Below are 18,406 nucleotides of genomic sequence, written 5' to 3' on the forward strand. Positions count from 1 at the left end.
CCTAGATTCTGAAACTGCCCTTAAAGGCAGCAGCACGATATTGTTCCTTCTGGCACAACCAGTAAAAGCAGGAACATGACACAGAATGAAAACCAGGTATGGAATAATCGAAGGTGTCAGAACACACCAATGGGATACGTATTTTGATGAATCTGCAAGCTCTTCTCAAAGGCATTAATATACAAAACATGAACATGTATATAAAATGTAGCAGAAAAAACAATGGCAAGCATTTCAGAGCTGCCCCAGTGAGGCTCTGGGATTGCCGTGACTGACTGATTTGCCTAATGACTCTTCGGGCAAATGGACAGAAAAGCAAGCGTGCATCCCAAAATCCAAATGAATGAGGCAATCCCAACAGTTACACAAACTGCTCTAGGGGCTTCTCCAGCCTGAATGCCATCTACTACAGCTCTGAATGCCATCATACTTATTTATGACACGGCTACACTGATTTTATTTTCCAATAAACAGAGATTACCATAGCTCAAACTTAGATAATTTATCACATACAATTAGAATTACAAATGTCTTTGACGAAGTATAAGAATGAATGTTTTAATCAAAATATCCAGAATGGCACAAAGAATATTGTACCACAAGCTTTCCTTGCTCCATGAGTTTTCTTACATCTACGTATATATTTCTTCAATTTTTGTTTTCTTCAAATATTTTCTTCAATGTTTCTTCATATTTTACTTAAACTGCATACATCTAACTACCACATTTTTCCTGTATTTTCATTACAGGAACAGCAATAGCAAAGGAAATTTTTGGTAGGAATAAATTAGGTTGACATCACAAATCAGTTTTTCATGTAGCCAGTACACATAATTAGACTGGGAATTAACAAATGCCCTTTGCTGTTAATGGCTTATTTGCTTGCCATCTTCCTAAGCAGAAGGAGCAGAAATAAGTTTTGGATGTATAATTGCTGTGTAAGACCTTAACTTGGAAAAAAAAAAAATTGTAAAACAAATAACAAAAAATGACACCAAAAAAAGCCTTCTATGAAGCTACTGCCTATGAGTTATGAGTTTAAAGTAGTTCTATCCAAAGTCAGAGCTTAGCACAGAAGTGAAGCCTTGGCTCCAGTTCCCAGCTTTAATGTGTATGCCTCTTCTTGTATGTGCTAAATCTGCAAAGAGAGAGCCCACAATTATATTTTTGAGAATGGGTGTGCCTTCCTGTGAAAGGAATATAAGAATAATCTGCAAGTATCAAGTACAGTTTCCATTTTTACAGCTCTCCATAAAACACTCTGACAGACCTAACACATTCCACCCCCCTTAAGCTGCAACTCATTATCTGCTCCTCCAAAGTCTCCTCCTAACTTCATAGATACCAATAATCCTGTTGTATTAATGAGACAAAAACATTAGCTATTTTACAAGTCTAATTACTAATTAAGAAGAGCTGTACCCATTTCACATAATCATGCTAAACTAATCGCTGCAATGCACACTGACTTTTATTTTTATTTTTTAACAGTTGTTAGGGATGATTATTTATGCAGACATAAAGCACATCTCTACCTTTGGTTCAGTTTTATGCAAGCAGATAACTCCACTAAGTTCAGTGGATTGGAACAGTTTTGAGGAGGTTCAGGCAGGTAACCATGAATAAACGTGACACAAACTCTCTGCAGCATTTACAAACGGAGTCCATAGGCTGGAGTTCAGGCTGCTCGTCAGCAACGTGGGTCTCCTAGAGAACGATGACCCCCATGGATCCAGTGTAAGACCAATGACCTGACCCCTAGTACAGCTCACAACCTCCCCCTGGCACAGCAGAGAAGCTAATTAAAAGTACAGAGTCAAATGGCTCACACAGACTGAAGGTGGCCCGCACAGACCATTTACCACATGCCACAATGTGCCTTTTGGAAAAACAGTGCTCCCCGCAGTCCCATGAGAGAAAGGAAGATTTACAGCAGAGACCACGCAATTGTCGTTTTGTAGTCAAAGGGCCAAACCTAAAGGGCTGATGAAGGAAAAATGAACACGGATTAAAACCAGAAGAAGGAGTATCTGTTATATTAACATGAACACATTCGGTGCTTTTTCAGCATTGCATCTCAATGACTTTCTTCCTCACCCTTTCCGCACTCTTCACTCAGCCTTGTTTCACTCTGCTTCATCTGTATGCTTGGTGTTCTCTCACCTGTGTGAAGGTTCAATAAATTTTTCACATAGTTTTGAATATGTAATTTGCCCACTTCTGAAATACTCATCTATACTGTCTGCTGCAGAAAAAAAACCCCAAATATTAACATGCGCTAGCACTGAATACATAGGACTTAAAATTACTAGAATGGTCTTATGTTTCAAAGCATATTCCAAGACACATTTTTATAAATAACCTTTATTTTATTTTTGTCCCTTTCATTGGAAAAAGAAATGTAGAATCAACAGGAACACTTCAGGTCCATTTTAACAGCCTATACTCAAGTGTGAATGCAAAATCCAGCTTTCTTTCCGTTGTGTTTTTTTTCTTCTCTCCTACATTTTCTTCAATAAAAAGAGCTTGGAGTTTTCCAAATGAATACAGAGAGAGGATATACGCAGGTGTTACATTTCCAAGTGAATCTTCACTGCAAACTCTACTGTCAACACAGCATTTTCTTCCTGACCAGCCAGATAAGCAAGCAGGTGTTTTGAGCACATATTTTTAAAGACTCACTTGGAGGAAAGACTGCAGTGGATTTTCAAGAAAGAAGTATGTAGTGGAATTTTTTTTTTTCCACAAAAGCACATTTATGGAGCAATACAGGAAAGCAGAGTCTGAAATCCTGGAATGCTATTAATTTTAGTACTTTTTTTACAAATTAATAACATCCAAAGTTTCCACCAACGGAAAGATGCAGTTTGAAATCTGTGCTTCTGTGTTTATCACAAACTGCCCTCATTTTCCTTAAAAGGTGCAAGAACACAACAAAACCACTGACAGCCAAAAGAAGCCTTTGTGGCACTGTGACTGAGAAGGCCCGGAATAAACCTGCCCGTTCTCAGCACTATTCCCACCTTGACTGAGACTCAAGGGAAGTGTATTAATTTCTCAGCTTTCCTACAGATGCACTTCTCCCATTTTTAAAAGGGCAGCAAATGTCCCTCAGTGAAATGTACCATAGGGGAAACATCCTGAAGCTCTTGTTAAACACCTTCTCCACACCCACCTTGCTGCACAGTATCCATAATTTTGTCTTCAAATGATTTGTGACCATCATCCCATGTCATCCCTGCAATTTTTCCCACCCCCCCTGGTCCAGAAGTAGCAATGCAGAGAGAACTGAGGGAAAGCCTTTCTGTCAAATTAAACAGATGCAGGAGCCGGTCCTGTCCGATAACTGGGAGCAAGGTCAAATGTAGTGTGGCACAGGCAGCCCACCTATGAGGACTTCCCAGAGCCAGCAAACCATGTACTCATACTGGATAATCCACTGACAAATCTGGAAAACTGTTTTTTTTTCCAAATGCAAAAAGATACAGACAACAATAATAAAAGAATTACAAATGATACAAAGCCTTGAGAAAATAGCTTACAAGGGCAGGTTAAATAAGGAATCCCTTACTGAGCCAAAGTCAACAGTATTTAAGGGGGAACATGATTCTGTATAAATATGCATAGGGCATTAGCTGAAAGCAGGGAGGGGGAAAGAAATATTTATTTGGAGGAATACAACAGAGAGCTGTAGAGTGGTCCTTAAGAATGGACACATTTAACTTCAGTATTTGAGTAAACATTATGGGTGGGATTTTCAAAAGTATTTTAAGAAGTTAAATGCCCCATTTCTAGTGGTTTGCAATGGGGGCATGTCACTGAATTCTCAGGTGTGTTTTGAAAAGCTCACCCTCAAATGGCAGAAAGTGAAAGCACTTGTTTAGCAAGGCAGCAGTTACAGCCATTATCAAATCAAGTGCTGCTAATACCTGACACTGAATGCTACCCTAGGGTAGGAAATGCTTTGGGTTGTTGCAATCTACAGTGCATTTATTTTACAAAATAAAACTAAGATGAAGTATCCCCATCCTAAGATGGGGAAGTTAGTTAATGCTCTCACCTCTTGATGCCAGTCTCCACTGCCCATCTCTCTGTGAGTTCTGGTAGTTTTTTTGTTTTTGTCCTCTCTTACAATGGACAAACTGTTGCCTCAAAAATGAAAGCTACAATTTCTCACGCTAATTCCTTTGCAAAGCACTGATTTGCACAACTACCCATGAAAAAAGCTTGACAACAGTTGAGTTTCTGAAGTGCTAAGGCCTCTAACTACAGTACCCATCAGTAATATCTCACTGCTCCTACCTACAGCTCAGCCTGCATTGGCAGCCCCCATCTCACACCGACGTCTGCAAGCTTTCACTGGCAGGGGTTGCCTTCAAGTGCTACAGCACTTAGCATGGCAGCACACTTGACCCATCAGTAGATGCTGATCTACAGCAAACACATTTCAAGCACACCATCAACAGGAACAACTGAAAAGATCACGGAATCTTTAATGGGAACAACCAGTCAGATGGGGATCAGAATGATTCAAGCAGTCCATGTTTACAATGGATCCAGGTATGCATACTATATATTACCAACATCCATTAGATCTTACAGAACCACTAAAGCTGGAAAAGATCTCTAAGATCACCTGATCCAACCACCAGTGTATTCCCACCATGCCCACTAACCACGTCCCTCAGTGCCACATCTGCATGGTACATGAACACCTCCAGAAACAGTGACTGCACCACCCCCCTGGGCAGCCTGTGCCACTGCATCACCACTTTCTGAGAATAATTTTTTCTTAATACCCAACCTGAGCCTCTGCTGGTGTAACTTCAAGGCCATTCCCTCTCATTCTATTGCTAGTTACCTGTTTCAGCATGTACAGCTTTGGTGCTAAAGAAATTGCAAGTACAGAGCATTTGGTGTGGTATGAATGTGAACAAAGGCAGATGAGAACAAGGAGTAAAGCTCTGAGACAACCAAGCGTCAATTCACAGATTTTTATTTTTATTTTTTTAGATCACATACCACAGCAGTCACTGTGGGCTCTGAAAGAAAGAAGAGAAAAAGCAAGACAATGTGGTGACACCTCCCCAGGGCACTTTCCTGGCTCCAGCTTAGGAGCTTTGTAAGCAAGAGCCCAGACTGGTGCAATACCCTGTGCTGCAGAAAACGAGTGTTTCCCTGGTAGCAGCAAGGCCAACTCAACCACAGCTATGCACTGCTGGCTTGCATGCATGCTCATTCAAGCTTCATTTCCTTAGAGAGGCCTCACCACTTAATCTAAGCAGCAAGGATTACTTATGGGAGCAGGGTGACTGCAACCGTGCTGCTCATCCAGTAGTCCTTCAGAAAAACACCAGTATATCAATCACTAAGAGAAAAGCATGAACAGTGACTTCAGTGACTAAGTGTCACACAAACCCCTCCTGGGAAAGAGTACACTTTCCCATTTTTCTCTGCGCATCCCAGCTAATGCTGCTCAGTAACTGGCTACTGGCTGCATTTTCATCAAGCAGCGCTCACTGAGACAGCTGACTCCTGAAGGACATTAAACCAGTAAGCCAGTAAGCTTTAGCTTTCCATCAGAAGGGCTAAAAGCTAGAAGAAAGAAAAAAAAACCCACAAACAGGGGATATGAAAGTGTATTAAGGGAGAAGCCCTCCATTTTTCAGCTTGGACTGTAAAGGTTCAGGATGTGCTTCCCAACACGGTTTGTAAACAAGTGACTACTGGAAACTAAGGACAGTAAGATAGAGATCTTTACCATTGATGATGTCTCCTGTATGCCAGCAGCTTTACTTTCATGCTCAGGGAATTCTATGCTGTTCATTTTCTCAAATATCTCAATCTCTCAAAGAATTCATATTTTTAAGTAGAATGACACTGAATTATAGCGAAATTCAAAGAGGTTTAAGGTAGTATTTCCACTGACTTTATAGATAGCAAGCATACAGTATGATGATCATTTTCAGAAAAGAATGCTTTCCTTCCCATGTATTACCATCAACTTCATCTACGTATGCATTTACCTTCACAATATTTGATTTCAGCTGGTATCTCCATTTTGAAAACCCTAGAGTTGAATGCATTTCATTAGGTCATAATGAATCTACCACTGAGAAGCTAATACACCAATTAAGTTCTTTTGATGCCTCTTGTGCCCTTGTACTACATGGAAAGAATTTTTAAAATGTTGTTGTGATACTCAGGGGAACAGAGGCATTAATTAACAGCTACTTCTCCTAAGCCAGCTTTAAACAGTGAGAGAAGCGAACATGTAAGACTGCCTTAAGCATATCAGAAATGCAATACCAAAGAATTTACCAATTGTGACATGGCTGCTCCCACATCAGTGTGGCACACATAGCAGTGAGCTATAAAGAGCGCAGCGCTATTGGCAAGCTGGTTCCGAAGGCTACTTGCATCAGGTTCCTCCCTCCCCCCTTCCTTATCTATGTGTATATATATATGTATATATACATACACACACAAATTTAGGTGACAAAGAAAAGATCACATTCTAAAACGTTCCTTTCAAATAATAAGCATTCCTCACACCAAACCTGCTCTCTATGCTCCATTCAGGCTTCTCTAATCAACTCTTTCATTTTCAGTCTTGTTCCAGACTTAAAACCCATCACTTCCTTTCTTTTTTTGTTTTTTAAATTTGTCTTTTCTCTGTTCCAAACTAGCAACTAACATCATCATGTAAATACTTTTCTGGCAGTTAACTGGGATTACATCTTTAATGAAAGCTTTTTACAAACACAGGACAAACAGCACTGCGTTGCATGAGATACATCAGGCCTGGTGGGTTAGAGTTAGCTCTGGAGACCAGGATGCAAATACTTGTTCCATGTTGCACTCAGTGCTTAAAATGGATAAACATCAAATGGCACTCTCTTCTGACAATACTGAGTATACAGATACATGACAATCCATGCTTACTAGCTTTGTACGAGCTCACACTCTTAGATTAAATGCCTTGTCTGCTTTCAATTGCTTTTATGAAGACAATACACTGAAGAGAGTGAAGAGGGAGATAAAGTCCCTCGTGGAATCCTAAAGTCAAATGTTTGCCTATTTGATGTAGCTTTCTTGCAACTAACCATTATATAGGCTTTTAGCAAAATGGTAACTGCTCCAGCTGAATACACATTTCAGACTTACTTTATCTGTACCCGAGGCATAAAATTTTGCAGTCTAAAAAAGTCAGTCATCCAATATATAATTGATTACACTGCACCATGAGGGGATACATGATCAATAGAGCTTCACTTCATTCTCCTACATAAGAACATAAGAATCTTTGTTCATATTACAGGCATCTTTTATCTGGCTTTTATCTGGATGATTACATTCATCTGTAATACAAAGAACAATTAAGAAATACCACATCTTTAGTGCAAAGATTTCAAAGAGGAGACATTAAAAGCTTACAAAACTGAAATTTAACATCATACTTAAGGCTCTGCTTTCATCTTCAAATAAGAGTGGGTTGCCAATAACAGAAGAAGCAGATTAAAAAGCAGGCTGAAATTGCTGAGCCAAAAGAAGCTGCCTTAATGAACTCAGACTGCAGTAACAGTCCTTGGTGAGAAACTCACAGACTACATGGAGAAAGATGAGCAACAGCCACAGGGATCTGAGGAAGCAAAACCCAACTTTGCCCTGGAAGAAAGTTTCAACTTTAGACCATTCAGTAGCTTTACATGTGTAAATACAGAGCAGTAAGAACAAGTGATGCAGCTGGATTCTACCTAGGAAGTGAAAATGAGAAGATGGTAGTGGCTTTCACCACAGCACCTGTGCAAGCTGCCATCTGTTAAAGAGTCAGGGTAGTTATCTTCCAGCCCAAAGACAGCTAAGAACAGTGCGAAAGGGGAAAACTTCCTGCACAATAAGCCACTCTTGTTCTAGGGGAGAGACCACGCTCAGGAGGGTGACTGATTAGAAGAACAAGATCTATATTCTATGGCTGCAATCCAGTAGAGAGGACATGGGGAAACACATTGACAGGTTTTGTCTGTAAAATTTATGGTAAGATCTCTGGAGTCCGGAGCCCACAGCTGTTCAGATCAATTGTCATCTGAGCAGGAGCGAAGGGACTACAGAGGCAAGGTCAGAGAAGTACAACCAAATACTTACAGGTTTGTGAAAATACATACTTCACTGTTCTATGAGCCTGTGTGACAGCTATTTAGGCTTGCAGCTTGTCCTCAAAGAGCTGATAAGCCTGTTTAGAAAGCAGTTCCTCCATCATCCTGACATCTGTCCTTCACAACAAGGAAGGACACTCTTCTTTCACATGACAAAGTCACCTCCTCTCAGACAAGCTGCCAGTCAGTGCTGCATATCAGCCCTCCTGCCTCACCTTCATGTCTGTAATCTCCAAAAACTGACTTCTCACATATCTTACTGAATTAGAGAGAAAGAAATATGATTCCACCTAAAGCAAATCAGAGAATGAGTAAGGGCAATTAACAACACATTGTTCAGGCTTGCAAAAATGCAAAAATCTTTTCCACTCCCCCTGGAGATTTCCCCAAACCTTTCAATTTTTTCTTCCATTCTTCAAAGCGCTTGATGGTGGTAGAAGAGAGACAGAGAAGATGAGCACCATTCTGTTGAAGGAGTGCCAACAGTAGTCTTATATAACGAATATGACACAACTTTGAGCCATGAATTATTTGGCTCTTAACAAAATCTCTTAACGCATTCTCCACAGGTGATAAGTTAAATGAGAAACTTGTTTGAGCCAACCTGGGTTGTTTCAGCTTGCATCATCATTTATTTCACCTTCCACCAACACTGATGAAGAGAGAATCACAGCACAAGGACCCAGTACACGTAGAACTAAATGAAAATCGAACCAACACAAAGCTGCTGCCTCCCAGAAAATGCTTTCTTCTGTCCACACATCAATAAAATTACAAAATGTGGGCTCTCTCCCCACCCCTTTTATTTCTCTCTTTTTCCCGGTTGGACAATCGCAGGTGGCTGACAGCTCTATCCTGCCACTAACTAAATAGAAGCCCTATTGAAAAGCATCAAGAGCTCTGTGTTCCCTCAATTTAATATCCCAGCACCAGCCAAGCAGACACTGCATCCTGCCAAGACAAACATATGGGACTTGGCAAAAGGGGAGGGGGACAGTTTCTGGAGACAGCCCTCCAGTCTAAACTTCTTAAGGAGTCGATATAAACATGCTTTTATAAAAAAGGTGCTGCCTCGTCTAAAAACACAGATTCAGTGCAAAAACACTACTACCTTTCACCATCTCTGTTAGTTTAAGGTGTGTTCAGTTCAATGACTGTGCAAAACCTGCGTCACAGCTACCTGCTGCTCGCTTTTTTAATCCAAAGATGAAAACTTTTTGGAGCCACACTGAACACTGGTTGTTTTATTGAAAGAAAAATAAAAGCAAAGAAGGATGCTTTGCCTGCAGCACACTTTGCTTTGCCTGCCTCCACCAAAACAGTTACAGTAGGTGGAAATTGATTATAAGCTTCCTACATGTGTCACTCCAAGGTTATGCCTTCAGTGCACTATTACACCTCATGCCACACGGCAGCCATACTTTGTCAACAATCAACTGATCCTCCAGGTTCTTCTTTAAAAATGTTTATGCAAGGTAAGAAGAGTGACATATTCTGTGACTTCTGAAGCTGAATCCTTCACTCTATGATGCCCCATTTCAGTTCATAACTGCTATTTTCCAGAATTTTTTCATGCACTGTAAAAACATCTATTCTGGTGTGTTTTTGAGCTTCTGCTGTAGATAGGCACAACTTCAAATATCGGGCAAAGCAGCAAAGCTGCAAGCTTGAGCAATGAACCCTTTGCTCAGGCACATCATGTATACCCCTTGATCTGCAGACAGAGACCCATATGCCCAGGCTTGGAAACAGGCTGGTGAAGACCAAATTTTGAAAGGCTGAAGGAGACAAATGCAAAGAGGTACAACTGTTCAAGCGAATTGACTTGCTTCCCCTGGCTTTTTTCACTGGACATGATTCTTGATTTCTGCATGGAAGCAGGAACAGAGACAGAATGCTGGCAGCATTGATGGCTGGCCTTAGCATTTCTGCAAGGGACCCTTCTATCTGCTTGGCCTATAGTGCCAAGGCCATGCAGTATTGAACACGGAGAAGAATTTCTTCTCAGAAAGAGTGGTGAGGAATTGGAACAGGTCTCCTAGGCAGACTGTAGAGTCACAATCCCCAGAGGTATTCAAGACGTGGAGATGTAGCACTGAGGGAAATGGGTAGTGGGCACAGTGGGGATGGAATGGCATTTGGACTAGATGCTCTTAATGGTCTTTTCCAAACTTAGTGATCCTATGAAAGGCCAAGCAGCTTCTGACAACAGCAGAGGCAAAAAGCAGCTTGCAGTAGGTGCTGCAGTATCAGCAGATCACTCCTGACCACTTTTTGACAGGGTTACTCAGAGAAGTGATTTAACTGAGCATTTGCAGTCTGTAAAGCAAGCACAAAAAATATCCAATCTATTAAACACAGTGGGGCACAACATTAAATCTTGATGGAATAGCTACATGTCACTGACATACACAATCAAGTCTTGACACCGGTAGGAAAAAGGCATCACATTTTAGCAAAGAACACATTATACAAACAAAATGGTAATTAGAAACAGGAGTAAACAAAATACATTCTCTCCCTAAAGAGGACTGACAAGTAGAAGCACATTTGTCTAGCCCCACAGCTTCGTTTATTAAGCTACAGAAGCTCATGTATCACTGATACTAAAGTATGTTCATCATCTCTTAACCAGGCATTAAAATCTCTGGTAGAATGCTTACAGATACACTTCTGACAGCACAGCTGCGTTTTCCTGCTAGATAAAAGACTTCATAATCTCTTTTTTCCCTTTCTTTCCCTGAGCATCATTTTGTAGTCACTGTGCATAGCAGTGCTCCGTACCAAACAAAAATCATTAGCTCAGCCATCCTCCTAATACCCTCAAAGAACATGTCATAAAATCTCAGTTCAGTGAGACTTCTCTGGATAGCTGGAGTCAAGTAACTTAATAGATACATAGAAGTCTCATTTCTTAAATACAAAACACATCTGGCAAACTAAGGTAGAGTTCACTTTCTGTTTATGATATTAGGATCTCCCTAATGCTTATCTATGTTTTTCTTGATTCTATTTTCTCTAGTTATTGCTTGCTTAGATAAACATAGTTTCTAATCAAAATAAAAGAAAGTGAAAGCAATCAAATAGCACACATTTGATTCTATTTATGATATTTCTGAGTAATTTAGACTCACTGATCCTTACTAGCACATTGCATGGAGGGCAGCTGCTAGGCTGTCCCAGCCCCAGAAGGACCACAATTCCTCACTACCATGGAGCGCGCGGAGTTTGTCCTTGAGAAGGAGGGTATCAGCAGGAACAGCCTTCCACTGTTGAGCAGAATTCAAAAAACAAAACTGCCAAAAAATGAAACGGACAAGCAAAGACCTGGGCCATGCAACAGGCAGCTGGAGAGAGGCAAAAGCCTTGATGATGGGCACTGCACATTGATACACAGCTTCACTCTTCCATGCTGATCAAACAGGTCTTTCCATCACTTGTTTGTGCAGCTGAAAACGTGACAAATCAAGACTGTGATGACACCAGTAATAGTACATTCCCTACCATATGAAGGTGTTAGCAGAGGAAAACACACACAGAAGGAACTGTTGAACGTGGGAGAGGCAGCACCACAACTTGGAAAGTGTCCAAGCCTGGTGATGGCACAGGCTGTTCCCGGGACCCGCAATGGGTGGCACAGCGCTCAGGCTGCCACCTGTGTTCTGCTCCTCCATCACAAGTGATCCAGATCCCTGTCGAGGCCTGTCTCACAGGGCTGGCAGGAGAGGGGGGAAGCCGTCCAAAAGGACATACTTCTCTTGCTGCACATCTTCTGCATGTTAAAGTATTTATGGCCTCGACATACTTGGCATATAAAAAAATACTACGCATTAGAAGAATGCTGGAAAAAAGCAATATGGCAGTAACCTGCACATTTTGAGAAACAGATGTTATTGATACAATTGCTGGGCGCCTACAGAGGGAGAGAGGAGGGCTGCACATGGAATTCCTTTTCCACCACAGATGGACCTCCAATCCCCACAGACCCCTCCAGAGCTTCCTGGGCTCCAGGCAGACACACGGCCTCGCGGCTTCGAGGCAGAACACTCGCACTTGTTAGCTTCCTCAGCACCAACAGCCTTTGAGCTGTTTCTAGTGTAGGAAGCTGGAGTGCAGTGGTTGATTTTTCCTCTCTAGAAGATTAATGTGATAAAAAAATCAATGTTAAAGCAAGTCTTATCTGTTGTAGAACTCCTTGCAATACATTTCATAATAAAGCAAGAGCTCCTGAATCGTTCTGCTCTTATTTCTTGAAGGCTATTAAACACAGACAGCAAAGAGAAGCATAAACCTTTTCTTATTAAAGAAGCTCCTAGAGTAAGATAGCATATATTTAAAAATATTAAAGAGTTTTGAATTGAAATATTAAAACAGCCCACGCTGCTCAGGTTTCACAACCAGTTGAATTATTCAGCCGATTATTTAACATCAGATTTTTAAAAGCAAAAAAGCCTCTGCAGCTATAGGGAAAAATGTTGCTTGTTTGACAGAATACCAGGATGAACGCTCAGAAACAGGATGAAAACTTAGGAATGTTTAATATCCTCTTCCAAACTACAGACACAAGTTAAGAATAAGAAGCTAAGACACACTCTTACTGAAATGTCAATTGTCAAACTGACCAGAAACAGTACACTTGTTTCCTCAACTACAGTTCTTTCTGTGGTTAATAAACTAATTTAAATGAAAAGCATGTTTGCATTTAAAACTTTTCTAGAACACTGCATTATCTGAATAATGTAAACCTTTTAAGGGCAGTAATTAGACACAATCCTGTGAAAAATAACACAGACAAAAGCCATGCACAACTAATCATTTTGTAACATAGAAAGGTAAAAGCTAAGAACACAAGAAAGAGATCATGATCTTTGAATGGTCCATTAATGTAGCAAAGAAAAGACAGAGGATGGAGAATTACACTATATGAACTTGGATCAGAACCACAAAGATCTCTTGTATCTGTTTTTAACAATTAGATTCTTATTAAGTGCCACGATCAACCGAGAACATAACGAAAATCGGTTGAGATCAAGCCACCCTTAAAAGCACGGTGCCATTTGGAGTCCTTGGATGGTAATGGGCTGTAGATTTACAATAAACAGGACACAAGGCGGGGTAGTAAAAATGACCCGAAGCTGCCACAGACTTCTGTCTGTAACCACATTGAAAATGTACAGGACTTAAAACTGCTCTTGCATGTTACTGTCTGCATCCCCTGCAAGAGCAGAACCTTCTCACAATCTCTACTTGCTTCCCTGCAGAACAGAAGCACTCTCAACCGCTGATTGATGCATCACCATAGGGAGACAAAAGACATTCAAAAGAGTCACAAAACTAGCCAATATTCTGCTCAACGTGCACAGAACAAAAGAAAATAACAGGTATACTATCAGGACATTGCACAGGACTAAAATTAAGCTTTTACTTCTTCTCTACAAACATACATTGGAAAATTCCCTTATGCTAAAATTTCTCATGCTTGGTTTTAATCCAAATTGGACTCCTTTTTCTCCCTTTCAGAAAGTCTAAGAAAAATCAATAGAACCCCTTAGAAGTTATATGAAAACAAAAAGAAATAACAAACATTGATTTTATGTGGAAAAATGTGTCCCTATTTTTTGTTCTTGGAAAACCTACAGAGATTCATTTTAACAGCGCAAAACTGGCATGAAAAATGCTTTGTCCTTAAAGAAGGAATTGTGGTTTTAAAATATCAGTTATTAAAAACTGAAAAGTATGCATGGAACATGCTCAGTGCGGTCAGGCATCTCCCTGAGCCCAGCATATCTCTGTGAAAATATTTACTGAGTATGAGTTCTATCTTTGTGGCAAATACAGCTCTGTGCTAGTAGCTATTTTATGGTGAAAAGATACATGCAGCAGCAAAATTCACTTCTGTGAAAGCAGCCAGAGGTGTGTGAGTGTGTGTGACAACAGGCACTCGGGTCCACTGCCACAGGTAACATTTGTATGCGCTGTGTTACCTGTGCTTGTGGTAAGCTTGGTGTTTTTCCAACTCCTGGAGTCATGGGATTACATTAAAGTCATAGCTTCCTTCAAAAAGCAAAAACAAAAAGCAAAGACATTTGATAGTCTTCAAGGAAGGAAAAATAACTTCAAATCAAGTGTTGCACGCTCCAAAACTACAAAGCAAGTGAAAAGAATCCCGAAATATGAACACCTATCTGGGTGATACGAACTGGGGAATTGAAAAGGGGGACACTTGAGGCCAGCAGCATTATGCTTGTTGTGGCATACATTAGCAATATTTATCTGTCTACTGTCTGTATGCATTAGCTACGAATGATGCTGCAGAACTATCAGCAAGTACAAACGTCCCAGATGCACGATGACATGAATCACTGCATTACGCAATGTTGAGGTATCTGCGTGGTCCATTCGGCCCACACAGAGCTCATCAGCTGGCCCATCAGGTCTCATGTTGTTATCTTTCCCTTTGCACAGGGCAGGTGAGCTGGGACCAGCTCTCATGCAGCAGCTCTCCTCCTGCACCCACCACAGCCATGCACCGAGCTATGCCTGATGGCTCTGTCTAGGGAGGTTCAGGAGAAATGAGAGTGAAGAAAGAAAGGTAAGGAATCCCTACCTCCACCTGTAAGACAGAAATGCACCGCAGCCTCCCTGGGGAGAGAACCCCAGGGCCCCTGAAACACCACTGAACTCTCTCATGGAGCTTCATGGGTGTCCTGACCCTGAGTGGTAGAGGGTGACTTCTACATTTCAGCACCACAGTGATTTGAATATACCCCCTCATCAGTGACATTTGTGTGCTCACATTAGCAGCAAGTATCAGCCCATCCTGCCATTTCCCTGGATGTGTGTTTACAAGATTCACAAATTCACTACAAATTCACACTTTTACCTCTCCTTCAGGAATTCCAAGTTACGCAGCACACTTCATGTGATGGCATTCAGCACTGTGGAAGGCAAAGCCATCTGAAGTACTCCAACACTGACATCACCTCTACCATTTTCTAGGGCACTAGATACCTAAGAGTCCTAATGTTCAAATCCATGAGCTAGTACCTCCCATGTGGCACCTACCGAATTCCAGCAAGAGGGTAATTTGAGTCACTTTTAAAACTCCTTCTGATTCTTCTCTGCTGTATTCATAAAGTAGAAACTGATGGGTTTATTTCCATCATCTTCACTGATTTTAGAGGTTAGTGGGCTCATACTGAGGCTTTCCAGCAGGGTACTGTCTCCACTGTTGCCTGTACTTTCTCTGCCTATGGAGCTTCTTCTACAGATCATTTTCACAAACACAGAATAATAATTACACAGCTCTAGACTAGACTGAAAATAATCAAATATGATTACTTACATGCTCCTGAGAAACAGTACAGACACTGGACAGCTTGGCTCAACATTAACAGTTTTCATTTTCACAAGTATTGACTTCCAAGGTTTGCTAATGTTATAAAGAGCAAATAAATGAGCTTTGTAAAGCACTTGGCCTTTCACCAGAGTCAAAAGTGCTGTACTCAGAGGTCCTTTGCTGTACAGGTCTTAATGCTACTGGCAAACTATCAGTGCAGATAACGAAGACAGTCCCTACATAAAAAGCTTTCCATAATAATAGAAAATTGTCAGGCTTTTGGTGTTTTTTGTTTTTATGCCAGAAAGACCATACAGAAATTTGATGTATTTTACTCTTCAAAAGCTAGGAAGCAACATTTCAAAGTACTGAACTGCCAAAGCGAGCAATATTTACAACAGACTCATTCTTTTCAACTGGCTCAACATCTTTTTGTAAAACCACGGTAAAATCGCACCAAGGAAATGCAGTTTTAAACATTAGCAATTTACTCAGGTATAAAACAAGAAAAGCAAATGACAGTGTGATTTGCATGTGGCTAGAAAGTTAATGTATTGCTTCACTGCTACTGCTTAGAAAAGAAAAAGTAAAATTTATTTATCAACCAAGTTGCATAAGCAGCCTATGAAAACTAAGTATGAGTTATAAATCTAAATGAAGTATATATTTTAGCCCATTAACAGGAGCAACGGTGCTTTAACTTTATCCATCATTTCAAGAAACTCGTGATGAAATAAGACGTCAGGAGGTCAAAGTGACCAGTTTATTTCTTTAGATAATTCTTTCAGGGCCTGGATCAGAGAGCGATGATTAGAATTTCCGTGGGACCCTCCAAACAAGGTAAGAATTTGCACACAGATGGTCAGTTCCTACAGCAGACAAGCCCAATTTGCCTGCCTTCTGCTTTTTCCTTTTTTTTTTTTTTTTTTTTTTTCCCCTTCAGTAATGCTGCATGATACTTTCTATCCTGTCTTGTTTCTTGCTCCTTTGCAAACCTCAGACCATGTGGCTCTGAGGTCAAATTCCAGATACAAATAAGTATGGTGCTGAATAAACAAGGAACATGAAAAAAGGCACTAGTGAATATGGCTTCTGTATCTCTACTCTACAAAATGCAGTTTCAAATTCAGTACAAACACTACAGTCAGTAAGAGCTTTGAGAGAGGTTACAAGGATTAAATTTTGAGAACATTGACTACTTCAGTATCTATTTACTTTCTTTTACTGAGACACATATTTTACCACATGTGATACGTGAAGGCAGAACATGAATGAGCGCCCAATTCATGTGCACTATATATGTTTATCAGGCATTCACAGAAGTTACACAACCTGTTTTTTATTACAGAAACTATAAAAAAGGGTTGTTCTTTCTAATTATAATAAGCTTGGGCTATTTTATAAACTGTTAGTCGCGGGTCTCCAGGAATAAAAAAGTTGAAGAAGCATATGTTACTTTGGTAACAAAAAGCAAAAACCCAGAAAGGAAATTATTTGTCAAACTGCCCTAAAAACACTGGTTTGTAAAAACACATATCCAAGACAAAAGGGTGCGATTCAGTAACAGCTACAAAATAGATATCCAGAGCAGCTTCCAGTCACAGAGATTCCTTTCAGGTCATTTTTTAACCACCTTCACTAAGGACACTATCATTTAACTGCTCTCAGATTCCACTCTGATGTGTCTCCACCTCCCCAAGTGTGGGCTTATCTTCTACATGCCAAATGCGTGTAGAGGATGCACGCATTGCCAAATGCAATAGTACTGGCTATTCCTCCTTGTTGACTTATGAGTTGGTCCGCATACTTTTAAATGGAAGTTACTACTGAAAATCAGCAGAGAAGATGCAAATATGGGTAATATGTAAATTCCCACTTTGCTGCTTCACAGACTTCAGTCTGCTCAACCAGTTATAGTTTCCGCTGAGTCTTATGAGACAGGACAAAATGAGGAGCATTGATTGCACTCAGACACAGCAGTTCCATACAATAAAACTATAGAATGTCTTGACCTTAAAAGCCCACCCAGTTCCAATATCCTGCCATAGGTTGGTTCCACCCACTGGACAAGGGGGTCCAGGGCCCCATTAAACTTGGCCTCGGGCAGCTCCAGGGGTGGGATGGGGTATCCGCACCTTCTCTGGGTAACCATATTCCACCTGACATTTAGAATCATTTCAAAGGAAGGCTAGCAGCTTCATCCCTCCTTGGACCTCAGCACACAAGCTCCCCCTGGTCCTTCCGCAACTCCCATGACCTTGATAACAGATCATGCAACCATTTGCTTCTGATGAACTCTTCATTCAGGCAAAGAGGTCTGCCAGTCCATTACACATATGCCGTCTGGAATTTCAACATTCTATGATCAGATGAAATATTCTTTAAAGTCAGCTAAACAATTATGCTTTTTTTCTGAATTCCAGTCAAGGCTGTTTTTCTAGTTTCCAACCTGCTTTCTTTTTTTTTTTTTATTTGGTATCATAAAACGGTGTTATTTTCACTTTCTTCAAACACACTTTCAGGCAGGACATCATGTTCATTGCTGCTGCTCCAGCAAAAGACAGAAAGCTTAAGAAAAAAATGAGTAGTAGAAGTATTGCCTAAAAGACACATCAGTAACAGTGTGGGTGGCAGTCATCGCTTCTTAATTGAAGGATGAGGAATAATGAAGGACGAGGAATAATGAAGGACGGTCGAAGAGAAGGGAATGATTCTACTTTCATCCTTGCTTTCAATGATTTAAAATTCTGCTGTCATTCTCTTTTGAAAGCATAATAGAGACCCTGTTTCAAGAAAAATATCAGAACTTTTTTTCAGTCTTCAAAAAGTGCCATACAGATGCTTCCTGTGAGCCCACTTCAAAAAAAAAACAAATAAACAAACAAAAAAACAACTAAAAAACAACCAAACC

At 40.5% G+C, this 18,406-nt stretch overlaps 1 protein-coding gene across 1 annotated transcript in view; it reads right to left on the minus strand.

Moving 5' to 3' along the window:
- The window catches only part of ADAMTS3 (ADAM metallopeptidase with thrombospondin type 1 motif 3), a gene marked incomplete at both ends in the record, with an annotated part of 128,889 nt that overhangs the window by 88,177 nt on the left and 22,306 nt on the right, over window positions 1-18,406 (minus strand). The gene's annotated exons all lie outside the window — the stretch shown is intronic.

This window comes from Tetrao urogallus (genome assembly GCF_951394365.1).
Source record: "Tetrao urogallus genome assembly, chromosome: 4".
Lineage (NCBI taxonomy): Eukaryota > Metazoa > Chordata > Aves > Galliformes > Phasianidae > Tetrao > Tetrao urogallus.